The sequence below is a fragment of the Saccopteryx bilineata genome, chromosome 8 (genome assembly GCF_036850765.1).
Source record: "Saccopteryx bilineata isolate mSacBil1 chromosome 8, mSacBil1_pri_phased_curated, whole genome shotgun sequence".
NCBI classification, from domain to species: Eukaryota; Metazoa; Chordata; class Mammalia; order Chiroptera; family Emballonuridae; genus Saccopteryx; species Saccopteryx bilineata.
Window position 1 is genome coordinate 91,942,517 of NC_089497.1, and position 22,196 is coordinate 91,964,712.

Sequence of the window (22,196 nt, forward strand, 5' to 3'; positions counted from 1 at the left end):
TTTACATTCCATGTGTTTGAGAATTTTTGAGCTTTTTTGTTGTGGTTCATTTGTAGTTTCATGCCATTGTGATCAGAGAAAGTGCTTGATATGATTTCAGTCTTCTTAAATTTGTTGAGAGCACTTTTGTGCCCTAACATGTGGTCTATCCTAGAGAATGTATCATGAGCCCTTGAAAAGAATGTATATTCTGCTGCTTTAGGGTGAAAGGTTCTGAAGATATCTATTAAATCCAGTTGATCTAGTGTGTTCTTTAAGTCTGCTGTTTCTTTGTTAATTTTCTTTCTTGAGGATCTATCTAGTGATGTTAGTGGGGTATTAAAATTCCCTACTATTATAGTATTGCTGTTGATCTCACTCTTTAAATCCATCAAAGTCTGTTTTATATATTTGGGTGCTCCTATATTAGGTGCATAGATATTTATAATAGTTATATCTTCCTGTTGGATTACTCCCTTTATCATTATGTAGTGGCCTTCTTTATCTCTTACTATATTCTTTGTTTTAAAGTCCAATTTGTCTGATATGAGTATTGCTACCCCAGCCTTTTTTTCATTTCCATTTGCATGAAATGTTTTTTTCCATCCTTTTACCTTCAATCTATGTGTATCTTTTGTTCTAAGGTGTGTCTCTTGTAGACAGCATATGTATGGGTCCTGTTTTCTTATCCATGCAACTACCCTATGTCTTTTGATTGGATCATTTAATCCATTTACAATTTAGATTATTATTGATATGTAGTTGTTTATTGCCATTTTCTTCTTTAAAGGTGTATTCCTTTTTTTTGCTGTATTCTTTTCCCACTTTGATTTGTTTACAACAGGCCCCTTAACATTTCCTGCAGCATTGGTTTGGTGTTAATGAATTCCTTGAGTTGTTTTTTGTCTGGGAAGCTTTTTATTTCTCCTTCTATTTTAAATGATAGCCTTGCTGGATAAAGTAGTCTTGGTTGTAGGTTCTTGTTCTGCATTACTTTGAATATTTCTTGCCATTCCCTTCTGGCCTCAAGTTTTTCTGTTGAGAAGTCAGAATTCATCCTTATGGGGGCTCCTTTATAGGTGATAACTTTTTTTTCTCTTGCAGCTTTTACTATTTTCTTTTTATCGCTTAGCTTTGGTATTTTAATTATGGTGTGTCTTGGTGTAGGTTTCTTTGGGTTTCTCTTTAATGGAGTCCTCTGTGCTTCTTGAACTTGTGAGAGTTTCTCTTGCATTAATTTAGGGAAGTTTTCAACTATGATATGATTGAACAAAGTCTCTATCCCTTGTTCTTTTTCTTCTTCTTCAGGAACCCCTATGATGCGGATGTTATTTCTCTTCATGTTGTCACAGAGCTCTCTAAGAGTTTCCTCTGACTTTTTGAGTCTTTTTTCTCTTTTCTTCTCTGCTTTCATGCCTTCATTCCAGTTGTCCTCCAACTCGCTGATTCGATCCTCAGCTCTATCTATCCTGTTTTTAATTCCTTCCATTCTGTTCTTTATTTCTGATATTGTATTTGTCATCTCCGACTGATTCCTTTTTTATACTTGCTATTTCTTTATTTAGGTGTTCATAATGACCATCCATTGTTGTTCTAAGATCCCTAAGCATCCTTACAATCATTATTTTGAACTACACATCTGGAAGTTTCATTATTTCCATATCACTCAGTTCATCTCCTGAAGGTGTCTCTTATGGTTTCATTTGCATTGCTCTTCTTTGTCTTCTCATTGTCTGTTTTTGGGTTTTTTATTTGTAGAGTTGGTTGAGTCTAGGCTTGGTGTTGTTTGCCTCCAGTTTTCAGTTGTGTTATTTCTAGGTCTTTTTGGGTTGGTATCAGCTTTTATCTGTAATCCACTTTCATATTTGGGCAGCTTTGAAGTCTTGATTTGTTTGTTTTCTTAACAGGTGATAGTCTTGTTTACTGATCTTAGGAGGGGCTTCCTTGAGACTGTATCCAGGAATTCAGTGGGTGAAACTTGAGACTCTGAAGGCCTCTTTAGCCAATTAATCTCTCTTGGGGCAGGGTGTTTTCTCAGCTTTAGTAGGGGGAGGTGTATCTCAGATTTCCATGGAGACCTGCATTACTGCCCCTCCTCCCCACTTCTTGTTTTCAGCTGTGTCTTGTTGTGCTGATTGGAGCTGGATAGATGTCCGGAGATCTCTGATCTGGAAGCAATTCAGCTCTGTTTTGTGAAAGGTTCAGTCCCTCCCCCAGCTATGGCCTCCTCCAGCACAAATGAGTCAGCTTTTATAGCTTGTCTCCTTCATTCCTTAACCCCTCACAGTTTGTCCCTCTCTCTTTCCTTTCCGCTTGGGAGATAAACTGGTCTTTTCAACACACCTCGCTCTCTGGTTGCCAGGCAAGTGGCTGTGAGCAGTAGTTTCTGTTCTTTTTCCTTGTGTGAGATCCTCTCTGGGCTCTCAGCCTCACCCCCCCCCCTCTGTTTCTGTAAGCAGGGGAGATTCAGGTGCTCCCTACCAGGTTTGTTGTGGCTTCCTCTTTGCTCCTTGGTTTTTGAGAGCTATTCTTGTAGTTCAGAGTTGGTTTTTCATGCTGATTTTTCTTAAATTGATTTGTATTCCAGTTTGGTGGTGAGAGCTGGGTGTCTGTGCATCTGCCTACTCCACTGACATCTTTTCAGTCTCAAGGACAATTTTTTGATAAGGATAATCAAGTAACTGATTCTTTGCTTATAGATTTAATTATAAAAGCTTAAACTGAGAAGCTATCTAATTGGGATACATTTATTTTTAAATCATCTCCACTGATTTATATATTTTTTAAAAAAGAAAATAATTAATAAGCATACTTACTTGTATCTATAGATGTTAAATATGGCAACATATTTTGACATGCTAATTAAGAACATGACTAAATTGAAAAGACTGAATAATGTGTTTCCCCAAGATGATCTATGCACTAACTATTGGAACCAGTAAATGCTACCTTTTATAACAACAAAAAAAGATTTTAAGATCTTGAGAAGGAAGACTGTTCTAGATTATATGGGTAAGTCCCTAAATGCAATCACATGTAACTGTTGTAAGGTAACAGAAAACTGCAAATTAATATTGATATTCTGGAAGGAAAGATCAGGCTTCCCTTTCAGGCTTTCCTGTCCCATTCCTCCTTTAAAGAGGGGAAGAAGAGGAATGTAGAAGTTTTTGACTTGTAAGAACAATTACTCATTCAGTTTTAAATCCAAAATAAAGGTTAACCAAGAAACTTATCTCTTTCAACAGGAGGCATAATTTTCATACCATCTTGCATCGATTGTAGTTTCTCCCCCTTACTGGAATTTTGAGAGTAAAATATCTCTAGGCTAATGAGGGAAGATGAACCCTAAAAGATTTGTAAACATCTTTGATTGTGTTACCTTGAAAGTCTTAATGTTTCTGTGTATCCCCTAAACAAGTGTTGTCAGCTTGTGCCATGATGTCATGCTCTCCTTCACCTGTGTGTAATCAAGGGTATAAAAGCAGCCCCTGAACTATTTTGGGGACTGCATAATTTGGGTCTGATGCCCTGTATCAGCCATATGCAGCCGGCATATTTAATAAATCTCCTACTTTAAAAAAACTCTTCAAAATTTATCTGGACTGGGTGTCTCTATGTGAACTCAATGAAATGAGGAACAGTGCCTTTCTGAATCTGGGGTGCAGTACTTTATAACATATGAGGGCTCGTCTGGGTTTTGATGTTTTGCATCACTGGATCAAGACATGCTGAATCAGATGGACTCTCTGCTGAGCTGCCCGGCCCTGCTTGAATTTTGAGGAGAGACGCTACCTGAGATGTTTCAGGGCTCCAAGTCTTTTTGTGGGGTTTGGACAGTTTTCTGGTAGACACCTGAGGAGCCACTGCACCACCTCACCTGCAGGTGTTGTAAAGTACCAAAAGCTACAGAATCAATATTCATATTTTAAGAAGCTTGAAGAACATTTTATTAATTTGGGTTAAGGTGTGCAGAGAAATTGTGAGAAATAGTCCCTGTACTGTGTGATTGGCATAAAACCAGGATGGCCCTTGGCATTTTATTGTAAATGCAAATGGGAGGAAAACATGGATTCCCAGACATTCCACCAAGCCTGTGGGGAAAGAGGTGAATGGCTAGCCAGGTACAGGTAGAGAAAAGCCAAAATAAACCTTATCTTATAGCAATGAGCCATTTGCTGGCATTTGTCCCCACAGAAACTACCTCTCCTATGTAAATGTGTGTGATTAACACATGTGACTCTGGGCAGAGAGATGGCAGGTAAACACTAGGTAATATAGGAATGCCTTTTAATATGTAAAGAGACATCTTTCTACCACTATGTTGGCTTGTAAATTTTGTTTTCTCCAAAATGATGTATGGCTTGCAAATTGAACATGGCCCTATCATGTTAAAAGACATATGACTATAACCAATAGTGGTAAAGGGCTCCTAATTGCAATTTTTTACTTCTGTACTTCCCACTTACAAAACTATAAAAACTGGGTAGAACAAAGGGCTGGCGCGCTCTCCCTCAGATTTCTGTTGGAGTTGCTGCCGCTTGGCCAAGCTAGACAATAAAGCTTTGATGTGTAATTGACAGACTTTGTTCATGTCTTCCATGTTTTGGGTCCCTCTGGTTTAGGCTAAACACACCCAACACCCCTGGTTCCCAAAGTTGACAATTTGGATAATTCAGCAGAGAAATCAAGGAGGTAGGTAAATCAACTCTTTTTGCTTTACTGAAATTTTTGGCTTTCCTCTGAACTCTTGCTTTCGCTTTTCTGTGTCAGACTACAAGTAGGTAGAGTGGATTTGGGAACTTTGCTGATTTGGGACTCCAGGAATGTGGAACTCCGGTGGAGTAAGTAGGGCCTTCAAAACTGCTTTGCTGTTTGTAACTGGTCTATAGTCTTTATGTTTTGATCTGCCGCAAAACAGATCAGTCATGATAATATGTTTGCGCAGGTTCTCCAAGACCGAGATGTCAGTGAGGAGTTTTAGTTGTCCTGCTTTGGGTTTTGCTAGGAGAATGACTTCTGGTTATACTCTGGAGGGACGACTGGTGGGAATGGGTCCTGCTTGAGACTCTCAGGGATATCTGTTTCTCTATGAGAGGTACTAGTGGAAACTTTATCCTGCACAGGACTTCCAGAGGTACCTAGATTAGGCTCTCGTTAAAATGCCAGAAGTGGGGACAATTGTTTTCTAATCTGGGAGGATATAAATGGGGATTGGATCGGTCCAGGATTAGTCAGTCTCACATCGCACTAAACCAGTGGAGGCTGAGCTAACTTGGATTAATTAATCTTGCCTCAGACTTCCAGAAACTTCTTTGTATTGTTGAGATCTCAGTCTTTGTTTTTAAAGGTGCCTGTTTAGAAAACCCTGGTTTAAAGGAAGCTGTAGTGCCATCTGTGTGCAGCTAAGAGGCTACAAGGGGGGCCCTTTTCTCATCAGTGAGACACAGCACTTTTCAGCATCTGGAGTGCAGTGCCCTCCACTGGGGGAAACTCCTCCGTTGTCTACTGAACTTTGTCTTTGTTTGCCAGAAAAATTAGGATAAGTAAAGAACACTCATTTAAACTTCTTGATTTGTGTGTATAAGTCCTTTGTTTAATGTCTAAACGTGTTGATTTTAAGGCCTGTTTGAGTCTTTTGTGTTAAAATTGAAAGCTTCTGACTAAAAGGCAATTTTAAGTAGCGAACTATTATTCTCTTCATTCTCAAATGCTAGCTTCGGGGTTCCCTAGAATGGGCAAGCTAAGGTTTCTTCCCTGACGGAAAGTGTTCTCTTCTGTTGGCTTCTTTCCTTGGTTTAGTGTAGTAAGTAATATCTTTATAGTCAAACACCCTCTTATTCTGGGTGCTAGTTAATTATATGTCTTATATGTCTTGCTTTATTGGTGCACTAATTCTTAGATTCTCCTAGAACAAGTCTCAGTTTTGTAATAGGTAACATCAGCTACAACTTTTAAACTTCAGATAGTAAAAGCAGTCTGGAATATAGTAGCTGGCTAAAAGCTTGCTCAATACAAAAGGGCTGGCAAGCAAGTGATTTAAATGAAAGAAAATTAGAGCCCACAAATTGAAAGTATTTCTCTAGGCTCTAGAGATGAAAGACTAGCAGTAAGCAGTTTGAGTATTCTTCCCCTCCCCATCCTCTGGTCTCTGCCGTCATGCTGCACCCGAGTGGAAGGTAAACAGTAAACAGCAAACCAAACACTAAGAGATGACCCCTGCCACATCCAGGAGCACAGCTAGGCTAGGATTTATTCTGCTGTGTGCAGGGTAACTGGGAAAAGCAATAAAGTAAGGGTGAGGTAACTGAAAAATTATAGAATGAAAACTAGTTTCAAATGTCCACCTACTGGCCAAAAGAGGTTTTGATCTTAAAGAAAAAAAAAAAGGACTTAGAAATTAACAAACCATATGTGTGGACCTAGCTAGTTAATTGACAGCTTATTAAATTAAATTGCAACTCCAGAAGGAGTGATAAAAGCATGAATAATAAGATTATAGGAAATAGAATTAAAAATAAGCTCTCTGTGGGTTAGGGATATTGGCTTGTTGCCCTCTACTGATGTAAAAATGAGGGAAAATGTTCCAACCCTCTCCCGTGGGCTGAGGGGGCAGTAGGTTCTCCTCCAAGTCTCTCAGTTATGTAGAAGACATGGAGTTCATAAGGAAGACCCACAGCATTAACCATAATGGTAAAAACTGTAAAAAAAAATTTTCAGGAAATTGCAGGAAAAAATGAAAATCTCTATAGGCTAAAGCAACTCATTATTAGAAAAGTAATTTTGTGAAAATTGTATTTAGCTACTCAAAGCAAGGCAGTGAGTTTACAGGTGGCAAACTGATTCAAGCCCTGCTTGGGAGAAACGCCATTATCTTGCTAAGGAGCTTGGCTACAAACTGTAGAAAAAAAGAGGTAAAAGCAACAGGCTCTGCTTCCAGTTCTTGGGGTCTGATTTCCCCCTCAGGTATCCATCCCACCCCTCATGGTTGATGTAATAGTGTAAATTAGTGTGAGTCAAAAGAAAATTAATATCTATTTGCCAGCTGGGTAATTTATACCAAGAATCCCTTATTGTGTAAAAAGTATTTTCTATGTTAAAATGTATATATTATTTCAAAGGCCTTTTGTCAATTCTTTTATTTGCTGTTATATAGCCCTGTGATATTGGAATCTTAGTTTAAATATTAGGAGTTGTTAATAATGTCTTTTATGTAATGTTTAGTTTATTATCATTTTGCAATGCTAAGTAACATAAGAAAAAAGGAATTGTAAGCTTTTGTTAAAATTTCTTTTAAATACTAATGTACTAAGATATTCAGCAGCAAAAGGACTCTGGAATTCTAAAGGACACACCAAAAACCTGTTTTTCTTGATTTAATCCAGCTAATACCATGTTTTTGTCTTTTTTCAAGAGTTATATAAACAAATAAGGACCCTCAAGCCCCTCAGCAAGTTCTTCTGTGCATGGCTTTTAAGGTCTATAATGACAAGGTAGTAACAAAAAGGCAAAAAGAGCCCAAAAGAGATCAGAAAAATACCAGTTCTTGGCATATACCCTTAAAGGCTCCAACACCCCAAAGGGGCTTTATAGGATTCCCTCAGGGTCCTGCTTCAAGAGTGGAAAGAAAGGCCATTGAATGAGGCCTTCCAGGCATCTCAGGGGACATGCCCTTGCTATGGAAAAAGGGACATGAGAAGGTAAGCTGCCCTTTTGCTCCATGGAGGGAGAGTTCAGTCTCTTCTAGCCCTAATACAGCCACCTGTGACCTGACCTTGCCCAGCATGCTGGGACTTGCCACTGAAGGCTGTTGGCCACATCTCATGACATCGTTCACAAGCCTGAGGTATTTCTTCCAAGTAGCAGGTAAACTGATCTCATTTTTTGATCTCACAAGGGCCATTTACATCGCCTTGCCTGAATATTTAAGTTTTATTTATCCCTCGAAGATCTCTACTGGGGGTAATGACAGTCTGATTTTTGTTGCTTTATTTAATGTATAGTGTTCCTTTATTCCTCTTGTCTCAATGCCCTATGCCTATTTTAGGCTGGGGCCTGCTCTTAATTCCAGCTATAAACAGAGGTCACTAGGACTTGGACTCTAGCTGTAAAGTGTAGGAATGTGACCACAACTTCAATGCCTTGTGGACTTTTCCTGAATATATAGGACTCATATTCTTTAGGACATTTCTCAGACTAAAGTAAAATTAAGTTACATTGGCAAATGATATAAAGCAGTAATAGTGTCAACATAGACTTAGTAAAATTACGTTAACATATTAAGAACATTTGTAACTATAAGAATTTTATTTTGAATTCTGTCATATTAAAATTTTATTTTTGTTTAATAATCTAGTAGGCTTTAGTCATTTTATTGTATTAGGATACTTGTTATAATATTTGTTAACATTAGCTATTTAAATTTTATTGTTAATTGTATATTTTTCCAGTCTGCCTAAAAATTGGAACATAGTAATTCAAATGAATAGATGCCACCCAGAACCAATGGGGTCTTGGGACCCTTATTGCCAAAGATTTATTCAAAACCAATTAGAAAAAAATTTCACCAACAGGAAAGAGATAATTAGAAAAGCCAAACTTATAATCTATTACAGAAGGCATAATATCTGAGTGTTTAGTCTGTGCCCAAGTAAATACTAAGCAAAATAAGAAAACCATTTTAAAGAAAACAGGAAAAAAGGAATTTTCCCAAGTAAACATTTAAAACAGACTTTAATAAGATAACTGACCATTGTTAGGAAATTGCTAGATAGAATTCTTTCCAGGTTTAGCTTGCCTATTCTAGTGTTGGACCTACATTTGTATCCACAATCTCAAAGCTGGTAGGAAATAAACCCAACATTAATTAGAAACTAATTTGAAGTTACATTATGCTCACAGGCACCAAAAGTTTCAAGGCAAATAAATTACATGAATCAAATAGTAAAAAAAATGTAACCACCCTTTCCCTAAGTACTTGCAGGATTTACAGGTTACTCAGCAAACTGTTCAAGACTGTCCAAGACTGCATTACTAGAAGATCAAGTAAATCACCCAAGGACTGACTATAATGGGGACAGGTCCACACACCATGATCTTGACCACTCCCACTGCTGCTAAGGTAGAAAAATGTCATGCCTTACTCCAACTACAAGCTGGAAGCTGGTTGGTCTACATATGGCAAATGTATGAAGAAACTCACTAAGGACTTCTTTTTCATTAGACTTTGGGAAAAGTAAAACTAGGGTAAAACAAAGGCCAACTTAATTGTCACTAAAAGTTAAAGGTTTTAAAATAAGAGTTCTGAATAAAAATAAATTGTTATAAAAGCCAGTTAGCTTTATGTAACTTGCAAAAAGTATGTATAGTTTACAGAAAATTAATTAGTAATATTTTTTTTTAGTGAACTGCACTGCTACTAATGCTGTTAGATATATGATATGTTAAAAGTTATAAGTTAATATCCTTACACAACAGCTTCATACTCTTCAGTAAATTAAGTCAAGGATTTGACTTAGGAAATAGATCCAGTGGGGATTGTTGTAAGGTACCAGAAAGCTGTAAATTAATATTGATATTCTGGAAGGAAAGGTCAGGCTTTCCTGTCAGGCTTTCCTGTCCCATTCCTCCTTTAGGGAGAGGAGAGAGAGGAATGTAGAAATTTCTGACTTGCAAAAACAATGGGTCATTCCATTTTAAATCCAAAATAAAGGTTAACCAAGAAACTTCTTCTCTTTCAACAGGAGACATAATTTACATACCACCTTGCATCGATTGTAGTTCCTCCCCCTTCCTGGAATCTTGAGAGTAAAGTACCTCTAGGCTAGTGAGGGAAGATAAACCCTGAAAGATTTGTAAACATCTTTGATTGTGTTACTTTGAAAGTCTTAATGTTTCTGTGTATCCCCTAAACAAATATTGTCAGCTTGTGCCATGATGTCATGCTTTCCCCTGCCCATGTGTGATCAAGGCTATATAAGCAGTCCCTGAACTACGAACTATTTTTGGGTACTGTATGATTTAGGTCTCATGCCCCTTGTCAGCCATATGCAGCCGGCATATCTAACAAATCTCCTCTTCTAATAAAACTCTTCAAAATGTATCTGGACTGGGTGTCTCTATGTGAACTCAATGAAATGAGGTACAATGTCTTTCAGAATCTGGGGTGTAGTACTTTATAACATAAAGTACTGCAATTATAATGAAGATTTAAAACATAGAAAGGAAGAAAACATTGGGGCCACATAGATTAACACTGGAGTTATTTGGCCACATGATAAGGAATGCTGGCAGCCTCCAGAAATAGGGGAGAAAAAGCAGAAACTGATTTTCTTTGGAGATTCTTGATATAATGTGTTTCTGCTGTTATCTAGATTTTAGCCCAGTGAAAATAACATGAGATTTCTTGCCTTCAGAACATAATATCATATGTAATAGATTTATAGATTTATATTTTTACAGTTTATGTTATATATTTAACAAAAGTGATGTAAAAATTCTAATTATAATGTGTAAAGCCAGTAGCCACGGCCACCATCATAGCAGCCTGGTCCATGCAGGTTTGCATTAGATTCAGATGGTAATGAAACAACAGAGCCAAGAACTGGTGGGCCATCATCTTTAATCCTAGCTTACACCCAGCGGGCAAGTAAAAACACACACTGGGCTCAAAAACCCACTCATTCAGTGCTCACAAAGCTACTGACTTACCCGAGTTTTCTAGAATCAAAGGTTTCTAGCTCACCAGCCTTATTCACCTCTGTTCCCCATCTCCTTGTCTCTACATAAACTCTGCACAAACTGGCTTCTCCTTCAGCACTCCACCATCTTGGCTGCTTCTCCTCTCCTCAACGTGGTCTTTCTCTGCTCTCCTACAGCATGGGCTCCTTCTACCTAGCATGTAATCATTCTTCTCCAGGAACAATGTGATCTCTCTTTCTTTTAAAACCTTTTGGCGTGAAAGCCCTCCCCCAACACATATTAACATAATTACACCCACCCCAAGCAATCACCTGGGCGATGGGCTTCCACGTGGGCATTGCCATCTTTAACAAAGTGAGCATAATATATTTTATCTGCCCAACACAATGATAAATTTAAAGATAAAATTCCTGCTAGGATTAACTTTGAAATTATAATGTATGTAAATGTCTTTAATGTTATAATACCTTGGAATATTACTTATATTAGAAACTCTAGCCCTGGCTAGATAGTTCAGTTGGTTAGAATTTCATCTGGAAATATAGAGGTTGCCAGTTTGATCCCTGGTTGGGGTACATACAGGAATAGTTTAATATTTTTGTCTCTCTCTCCCTTCTTTCCTCTCACACTAAAAATCAATAAATAAATTTGTATAAAAAAAAACTCTAACTATTATTCTAATTTTGGCAAACCTAAAATTGGCAGTTACAGGATACTAAACTTTTCAGGGCATTTTGCTGTTAAAATGCAAAAGAAGTAGTGCCTGATGGAGTTCAGTTCTCAAAATCAATTAGTCCAATCTAAAAAGTACAGTATTTAATAAAGTTTGGGAGAGTTTAAGTATGTGCCTCTTTATACACACTGTTTCGAATATGATGCTTGTTTATGTAAATGTATTATGTACTTAAGGAAAGACTGATTAAATGTTTTTCCAACTTAATAAATTTACTTTCTTAGTTCTACTTGAGCATTGAAATTAATGATGCCTATTAATGAATTGTACTTGAATTGAGTGGCTTAGTCCATTATTTATTTGTAGAAGAAGTTTTTAAATAAAATAGCCTGTTCTATACATAATCTCTTTTTATGGTTTTCATCAAAAAATTCATCTGTAAAGCATTATACAAATGTCTATGGGTAATAGAGTCATAAAAACAGTATCATGAGAAAGATTGTATAACCCATTGGATATGATGAAACAAATACACAAACAGTGCTAATTTGAAGTAACATTGGGAAAGTACTGTATGAAAGACAATAAAACTATTATAAATGGAAGCATGATAAATACGTCTGTATCCTGACTTGGGGCAATTTTAAGTGACAAGAATTGGGTAGGGTATAATCTAATTGTAGATTTGATAAAGAAGACTTATATTAGAAAATTGTATTAAGGAACCTGAGGTTCCTGAATAAAGAAAAATAAAAATTTTCTAAAATAAAAGAATGTATTAAATCAAAGGAAAAAAAGAAGAAAAAGAAGAAAAGATCAATGTAATAGAATAATTAAATAAATAAAGAGCATAGTCAAAAGATACAAGATAAAAACTAACTAAAGAAAATAAGCCAGATTGGTCAGATTGGTTATAGAAATACCCAAAAATGAGAAATTTGATTTATGATTAAATTTTCTTCTTCTTATTTTTTAAGTGAGAGAAGGGGAGATAAAGGGAGTGACTCTCACATGAGCCTGAACCAGGATCCACCTGGAACCTTGTCTGGGACCATGATGAGTCAACCACACTATTTTTAGTGTCTGAGGCTGACACAGTGGGACCAACTGAGCTATCCTCAGCACCTGGGGCCAGTGCTGAAAACAATGTAGCAACAGGATGCAGGAGGGAGAAAAAAAGAGAAGAGGGACAGAGCAGAAGAGAGAGGCAGATGGTTGCTTCTCCTGTGTTCCCTGACCAGGGATCAAATTACATGCTGGGCTCTACCCACAGAGGCAACTAGCCAGGGCCAAAAAAATAAAATTTCTAAAGAGGCAAAAAATAAAGATTATATGTTGACAAAAGACATGTATTCATGAAAAAAGCACCTAAATATATAAAGCATAATTATAGAAATACAAGTACTTTAAAAAAAATTAAATAACTTGTTTTTTAGGTTTAGAGATATAAGTAGCATTTAAACTGATGATAAAAAAAAACAAAAGAAAATGTGTAAAAGGATAGTCAGTAAGTACTAGAATGGCTTGAGCAGCAAGCATAAGAGAGAAGAGTCTAAAGTATTTTGTTGTAAAAAAACAATGATAGGGGAATAAAAAGAAAGATTTTGAATGTTTATTTGCTAATTTGTTGCCCACAGATTTTCAGAACTTAAAAATTGTGTTGTTGTTTTTATTAAAGTTGTATATTGGGCTCAGTTCTCCATCTCACTCTTCTTACTGAGCCTTTGTCCTTCAGAGTTTCTAATTTTGTCTCCCTAAACCAAGGAGGCCACCTGAAAAAGCTCAAGTTCTCTCTTTGCCTCAAGAAGCTTCCCTTTGCCTTACAAAAGGTTCCTTATTCTCAGCCTCGGGTCCTGCATTCAGACAGGACAGATAAAGTGGCTGCAGTTAATCAGCTCACTTCCTTGTGGATTCCTTGGCTCCTGATTCTTTGTACCTCCAGTTCTAGTGTCTCCAGAAGCTTCTTACGTTCTTGAATGGATTCTAAATCTCTTACCTTTTTCTTTGTAATTGTGCTCAGTAGGTGAAATGGATAGCTTCAAGCTACTTCATCATAAGCAAAAGCAAAAGTATAATGTGGTTATTTTTATATTTAAATTATTTTATTTTATTTTTAATTTTGCTCATTTTTCTGTTAGTTGTATTTACTGTGATTTATTCTTTGTTTATATGGAAAAAAGTATCCTTTTACCTCCTTTTTCTAATTGTACTTTTAAGTTCTTACTACTCTCCTCTTCTTAGAAAATGTATATTTAAAGATATACATCCAATAGTTCCTTTTACTATTGTAGCATGCCTAATTGCCTTAGAAATGTCTAAAGTTAAGAAAGTGTTCTATTTTCTTCTTATATTTATTATTTAATTTATGATTTCTACACATAACAATTTCTTTATATATATATATATATATTCTATATACATTATTGAATCTCTGCCTAGATGGGTATCATATTTTTTTATACTTAAACAATTCCCTTTAAATTAAATAAGGCTCCTAACACATGACTTTTACCAAAATAATCTATTAAATATCCACAAATTGGTGTAACACTGTCATCTGTTGGTTAGGGTTATCAATTTCTTAAAGGTTGGTATTGAATGTGAGCAAATATTATTTGCTCCCAAATTTGAATGAGAGCATGAAGTATTTTACATTTATTGTTATCCACTTCTTCTCAAGTACTAAATGTAAATTCAAATAAAAACCAGGAGTATTAATTTCCATGAGATAGCAATCTTAAGATAGAAATGTCGGTGAAAGAAAAATGTCTGAACTGTTTTAATTCATTCATTCATTCATTCACTCATTCATTCATTCATATATTGGGGTGACACTGGTTAACAAAATTACATAAGTTTCAGTGGCACAGTTTTACAACACACCATTTTTGCACTGTATTTTGTGCTCCCCACCACAAATCAAGTCTCTGTCATATTCATGCCCCTTCCCACCTCCACTCCACTCTTGCACCCTGGCAGTCACCACACTGTTGTCTGTGTCCATACATTTTATTCTCTTTCTTTTATTTTTTGATCAATCCTTCTAAACTTCATAGCCAGCACCCACCCCCACCAGGAGCTGTCAGCCTGTATATCTTTAGCTTGTTAGTTCCCTTTGCTTATTAGATTCTGCATATGAGTAAAATCATATACTTTTCTTTCCCTGGCTTATTTCACTTAGCATAAATCATCAGACAACAGTGACATCTGACTCACAGACAATATAAACAAGGAGCTTACCTTCTTTGTTATCTCACCAGACACCAGATTTATAACCAATTTAAAATAAGATTTGGGTGAAATCCACATCACCTCTTCAAATTTAAAATGGCATCTTATCAGACTTGTTACCAGGGATTTCCGTTAAGTGCAAGGGTTAATGGATTCTTGACAGAGAAGGAAGATGTCTTTTACTTTGAAAATATAATGTTCTATTTTGAAAAAAAAGAATGCTATGCATTCATAGGAGAATCCGGATAAATCTAATAGGAGAAATAATTGTTTGGGCAAGTCTCAACCATGACTGCTTTTTCCCTGAGGCTTAACTAAAAGTTGCACCTTTTCCAAGCCTTTGCTCAGGGCTTGGAAAATACTCTTTTCAGTGAGGCATACTACCATCTTTTTAAAATTATTTTTATTTTAGCAAGAGAGAGAAAGAGAAAGATAGTAAAAGAGATAGGAACATTGATCTGTTCCTGTGTGTGCCCTAACAGGAATGGAACCAACAACCTCTGCACTTTGGGATGATGCTTTAACCAACTGAGCCATAAAGTCAGGGCACTGGCTGTATGAAGTAACAAGAAAACTTTATCCCTTACCTTATCAATTCTCTTCAGAATGAGCTATTCTATTTCTTATCTTTAGATCTTACTCCTCCAATAAAGTGCATAGTTTAGTGTCTATTATGTTAATTCTTTAGGATGTGATTCTTACCTCTAAAATATTAAGAGCTGGCCCGGGCCGCTTGGCTCATTGCTAGAGCATCGGCTGGGCATGTGGATGTCGCAGGTTTGATTCCCGGTCAAGGCACACAGGAGAAGTGCCCATCTGCTTCTCCACCCTGCCCCCTCTCCTTCCTCTCTATTTCTCTCTTCTTCTCCTGCAGCCAAGGTTCCATTGGAGCAAAGTTGGCCTGAGTGATGAGGATGGCTTTATGGCCTCTGCCTCAGCACAAGAATGGAACCGGATACAACCAAGCAACGTCCCAGATGGGCAGAGCATTGCCCCCTGGTGGGCATGCCAGGTGGATCCCAGTTGGACGCATGTGAGAGTCTATGTCTCTGCATCCCTGCTTCTCACTTCAGAAAAATAAAAAAATAAAAAATGTTAAGAGCCAATGGCAGAAATTCTTTGTAAATTTGTCCATGGACATTTTCATTGTGGTTAATGTTGTAACTGCTATAATAGGCAATATTTTTATTTTTGCATTTAAATAGATGCAAAATAGAAACATAACTAACAAGCCACATAGATTATTGTCCCATTGATATAGGCCATATAAACAATTATACTTACCAATTTTTTATTTTTTTTACAGAGACAAAGAGAATCAGAGAGAGGGATAGATAGGGACAGACAGATAAAAACAGAGAAAGATGAAAAGCATCAATCATTAGTTTTTTGTTGCAACACCTTAGTTGTTCATTGATTACTTTCTCATATGTGTCTTGACTGTGGGACTACAGTGGACTGAGTAACCCCTTGCTGAAGCCAGTGACATTGGGTTCAAGCTGGTGAGCTTTGCTGAAACCAGATGAGCCCACACTCAAGCTGGCAACCTCAGGGTTTCAAACCTGGGTCCTCCGCATCCCAGTCTGACGCTCTATCCACTGCACCACTGTCTGGTCAGGCACTTACCAAAATTTTGAGTACTTAAAATATTTTTAATAGAATTTCTTTTTTTTAGAGCAATTTTAGGTTCACAGCAATATCAAACCTAATGAGTACAGAGATTTCCATATCTCCCCTGCTCATCCACATATGCATAGCTTCTCCTATGTTAACAACATTCCTCAGCTCATTGGTACAACTTTCCCCCTCACTCTCCACAGCAAGTCATTTACTAAATCATTGCAATTTGAGTGTTTTCAAAAGCAAGACTATAAAGTCATACTCTAAAAACAGTACTTGATAATTTCAATTATATTATTACAAACATCATTAAAAGAAACAAAAAAAATTGAAAGACAAACCATAGAGTGAGACATATTTAAAATAAACAGCTTAACAAATTCTTTGCATCCAGAATTTAAAAAAAAAACTGCAAAAAACACTAGAAATTCATTCATTAAAAAATAGGAAAAGAATTGAATGGGTACTTCACACACATACAAAAAAGAACTCCAAATGGCTTATAAACATGGAAAAGACTCCTCTTTCACTGTCACCAGTCAAAAGCAAAAGAAAACTGCACTGAAATGCTATCACGTACTTCCCAGAATTGTTAAGTAGAAATCAAACAAATAAAACAAAATAAAGCAGAAATAAAACAGGTATTGATAAGGATGTGAAGTAACTGTAACTGTATATCTCATGTACTGATGTCAGAAAATAAAGATTAGTATGCTGGTTGAGAAAAATATTGAGCAATGTCTATTACAGACTGACACATTAAAATCAATAGTTTCACATTTATAGAAACCAACATTCATGCATATATGTTCATAAAAAATATACAAGAATGCTTATAATAGTATTAGAAATAAACCCAAACTAAAACCCACTCAATTACTAATGAGTAAATAGATAAATAATTGATAGTGTATCTACACATTGATATAATATTTGTCTATGAGAAAAAATGGACTAGTATTAGATTCAATAACATGAATTGAACAGTAACATCCAAGCACAAAAGAATTTATATTCTATGTTTCCAATAGTATAAAATTTATAAACAGGTAAAATTAATTTATTAGAAGTAAAATTAGCCTGACCAGGTAGTGATACAGTGGATAGTGTCAGACTGGGATGCAGAGGACCCAAGCTAGAAACCCTGAGGTTGCCAGCTAAGCATAGGCTCATCTCATTTGAGCAAGGTTCACCATCTTGAGCCCAAGGTCACTGGCTTGAGCAAGAGATCACTTGGTCTGCAGTAGCCCCCCAGTCAAGGCACATATGAGAAAGCAATTAATGAACAACTAAGGTGACACAACAAAGAACTGATGCTTCTCATCTCTTTCCCTTCCTGTCTGTCCCTACCTGTCCCTCTCTCTGTCTCTCTCCCTGTCTTTGTCAGACAAAAAATAAAGGAAAGATAGCATTTACTCTGGGGACATTGGGGGATAATACTGGAAAAAAACACAAGGAGAGCCCCACAGATTCTAGTAACTTTTGGGCTCTTAATTTGCTGTTTATAAAGGTAGGATCGATTTATGAGATTCACTAAATTGTGAACTTATAATTTGTGCACTTCCCTAAGTGTGCTTTAATTCAAAGAAAATGTAATACCAGAAAGTCTGAATTCAAGATTCATGATATTAAGGACAAGGTTCATTTGTCATTTTATATATTGTTGGTAGAAGAGTAAATTATTATTACCACCTTGAATCATGAACTGAAATTATATGATCAAGTTAAAGGTTCAAATATGACACAGTATAATATTTTTATTCTTAGATTTTTGAGAAACCATCATAATTTCTTCCATAATGCTTGTGCTAATTTGCATTCCCACCAGCCTGGAATGAGGGTTCCTTCTTCTCCACAGCCTCTTCAACACTTTTTATTCTCTGACACGTTGATAACAGCCAATCTAACAGATGTAAGGTGTTTATGTCGTTGTAGTTTTGATTTGCATTTCTAGTGGAAAAGTGAGCAAATTCTCATATATCTGTTGGTCATTTGTATGTCCTCTTGTAAGAACAGTCTTTTTAGGCCCTCTCCCCATTTTTTAATTGGATTGTTTGCTTATTTGCAAAGAAGGACAAATATAAGGTGATGGGAAATGATCTGACTTTGGGTGATAACTATACAACATAATCAACAGTTCAAAAGCTATAGAAATGTTTACCTGAAACCTATGTACTCTTATTGATCAATGTGACCTTGTTAAATTTAATTTTATAAATAAAATTTTAAAAGTAAATAAAACAAAATTCTAAAAAACAAATATGACACAATAGTCTGTTTGTAAGTATGCAACTCAGAGTAATTCTTATATATATGCAACAAAAAAACATATACACAAGAATGCCCAGATCTGCATTATTTATTTTTAAAAAGTAGATAAAGAATGACAGAAACTAAGCCAACTAATTATCAACAAGTAAATAAATTGTGATATATTAACCCAATAGAATATTCTATATCAGTGAACACAAAGAAACTAGAATCACACCCACAAACAACATGAAATTACTTTAGAAATAAAGTGGTGAGTCATTCAAATTACACAAACCATAATAAAATCTTAACAAATTCCAAAGCCATAAAAAGTAAACAATATAATATTTAGGTATGTACATAAACACTAGTCTTTAAAATAAAATGCTACTAATAAACCCTAATCCTAAATAGAGCTTATACCTGCAAGGCAAGGGTTTAGGACATGAATGGAGCACATGGTGGATACAAGAAACACTGGTGTGTTTTAGTTCATGAGTTATGATATGGATTTACAATTGTTCATTTCATTTTTTTTATTACTTAAAATGTTTTATATATTTTTGTGTATATTTAATGTTATATTGTGAAAATGTTAAAGTTGGAATCTTTTCACAATGTATATGTATAGCCAATCATGTATTGTATACTTCAAAAGTATTGCAATTTTATTTGTTAATAATATCTCAATAAAACTGAAAAATTTTTAAACTGGTATCATTTAAATGATAAATCTTATGTTTATCATTAAATTGAAAAAGAAGTTATCATATACAGGAGTTACTTATCTTCCAAGGCACTGATTTCAAGTTATATTACAGTGAAAAAAGAAAAGAACTGATGATAATAATAATTTAATACTAGAAAATATAAGTGGTAGACATATATTTTAGAATATTACACATTAATTATTCAAACACAATCTTGAACTCTTACTACTTGACTAATATTGATATTCCTTCTTGGAGGAAATTTTTTTGGTGTAAGCTATGAATAAATTACCCAAAGGAGTCAAAATCTGACTAGAAGTTCAATATTTTAAAAACAGAACTAGTGTTTGAAGCATAATTTACTTGAAAAACATATAGAAACATGAGATAACTTACCCTTAGACTTGGGTTTAAACTTACACATTTTTATCATTAAACTGTGAGTAGATAGATCAGTTGACCATGCAATCAATCAATAGGTGTAATACTAGCATTTAAACTAAGATCTTCAAATGTCCTCTTTTTTTTGCATCTCCATGCCATTCACTCATAAATAAGGCCACTGATATACTAGAAAGGAGTGGACACACTTTACTGGGTATCATCTTTGTTTTACCTAAAAATAATTTATTATGAAAGTGTGACTTTATTAAATTCCCTTTCCTCAAAAGACATTGAATATTCTAATTTCTGTTTCATGTAGAATTTAAGTCACTATTTATGGTTTGTGGAAAGAAAACTAAAATCTTCTTACAAACATGTACAATTTAGTAATAATAATCCAAAGTCTGACAAACATCCAACTACTAAGCAATGGACTCTAGCTAGCTGCACATCAGTTTTGAAGGTTTTCATTATAAAATTTATACCTCATTAGCTGCTTAATGATCTGAGACACTAAATTCAAAACAGAAAATATTTTAATGATAAATTATTTTGGTGCTAATAAAATTTTCACAAATATCCTGAATTATAACACCTTATGGTCAAACTTTGCTTAGTCTTTTATTTTAACTAATGCTACAGCTGAAGTTTATTCAGAAAGTATACAGAGTTAGGTTTTATATTTAAGTAAACTGATCATTTCTCTCTGATTTTATTAGCTTCATTCATTTTATAACTTTAGGTGTTTCACTTTAATTTTTGACAGCTGATGGTAAGATACTCTGTATTTTGTGAATTTTCTTTTACCATTACATTACAGATTTTTAATTTTTGTTTTGTTTTGTTTTTGTTGGGGTTTTTTTGTATTTTTTCAAAGCCAGAAACGGGGAGGCAGTCAGACAGAATCCCACATGTGCCCGACCGGGATCCACCCGCACACCCACCAGGGGGCAATGCTCTGACCATCTAGGGCATCGCTCTGTTGAGACCAGAGCCATTCTAGCACCTGAGGCAGAGGCCACAGAGCCATCCTCAGTGCCCGGGCCAACTTTGCTCCAGTGGAGCCTCGGCTGCGGGAGGTGAAGAGAGAGACAGAGAGGAAGGAGAGGGTGAGGGGTGGAGAAGCAGATGGGCGCTTCTCCTGTATGCCCTGGCCAGGAATCGAATCCAGGACTCCTGCACGCCAGGCCGACACTCTACCACTGAGCCAACCAGCCAGGGCAGATTTTTATTTTTTTTTTAAATTAGTAAAGATCCTCATGAGTCAGTGTTTGAGTGATATTTTCCATGTTTATTTTCTCTTTTGTTCAATTTTAACATTAATAGTACATAATATTTTTATTTATTTAAAAATATTGTTAACATGCATTTTTTTTTTCATTTTTCTGAAGCTGGAAACAGGGAGAGACAGTCAGACAGACTCCCGCATGCGCCCGACCGGGATCCACCCGGCACGCCCACCATGGGGCGACACTCTGCCCACCAGGGGGCGATGCTCTGCCCATCCTGGGTGTCGCCATGTTGCAACCAGAGCCACTCTAGCGCCTGAGGCAGAGGTCACAGAGCCATCCCCAGCGCCCGGGCCATCTTTTCTCCAATGGAGCCTTGGCTGCGGGAGGGGAAGAGAGAGACAGAGAGGAAAGCGCGGGGGAGGGGTGGAGAAGCAAATGGGTGCTTCTCCTGTGTGCCCTGGCCAGGAATCGAACCTGGGTCTTCCGCATGCTAGGCCGACGCTCTACCGCTGAGCCAACCGGCCAGGGCCTAACATGCATTTTTATTTTTCCTCTCTTCTTTTTTAGGGGCCCCAATATTTTCTTCTGTGCCAGGGGACTCAACTGACCTTCATCCGCCTCTGAGGAAGTCAATTCCAGTTATTTATTTTTCTTTCAGTAGATGGCACCAGGGGGTGAGATGAGAAGAATTTGGTCAATGATTCATAATCAGGATTTTATGGCAATAGTTCTTTTTCAAATTTTAAGAACTCCATCAAGACCTCTTTGGAAATGTGATACTCAAGTTCCAACAAAAAGATTTCCTGGCCCTGGCTGGTTGGCTCAGTGGTAGAGCGTTGGCCTGGCGTGCAGAAGTCCCAGGTTTGATTCCCGGCCAGGGCACACAGGAGAAGTGCCCATCTGCTTCTCCACCCCTCCCCCTCTCCTTCCTCTCTGTCTCTCTCTTCCCCTCCCGCAGCCGAGGCTCCACTGGAGCAAAGATGGCCCGGGCGTTGGGGATGGCTCCTTTGCCTCTGCCCCAGGTGCTAGAGTGGCTCTGGTCGCAACAGTGGCTCTGCCCTGGAGGGGCAGAGTATCGCCCCCTGGTGGGCAGAGTATCGCCCCTGGTGGGCGAGCCGGGTGGATCCCGGTGGGGCGCATGCAGGAGTCTGTCTCTCCCCGTTTCCGGCTTCAGAAAAAGACAGGAAAAAATTTTTTTTTTAAATTTAAAATTAAAAGATTTCCCTTTTTCCTTTTCTGTCAGCACATGATTACAGAACTAAAATAGAAAACCAAAAAAAAATAAACCCATCATGAATATTATTCAAATTTTGTTGATCCATTCCTGTACATGAGATATAATTAAATACAATTCAATAAAAAGCTACATATAATTTAGCATACAAAACACTATTTATTCATTCAATAGATATTCAT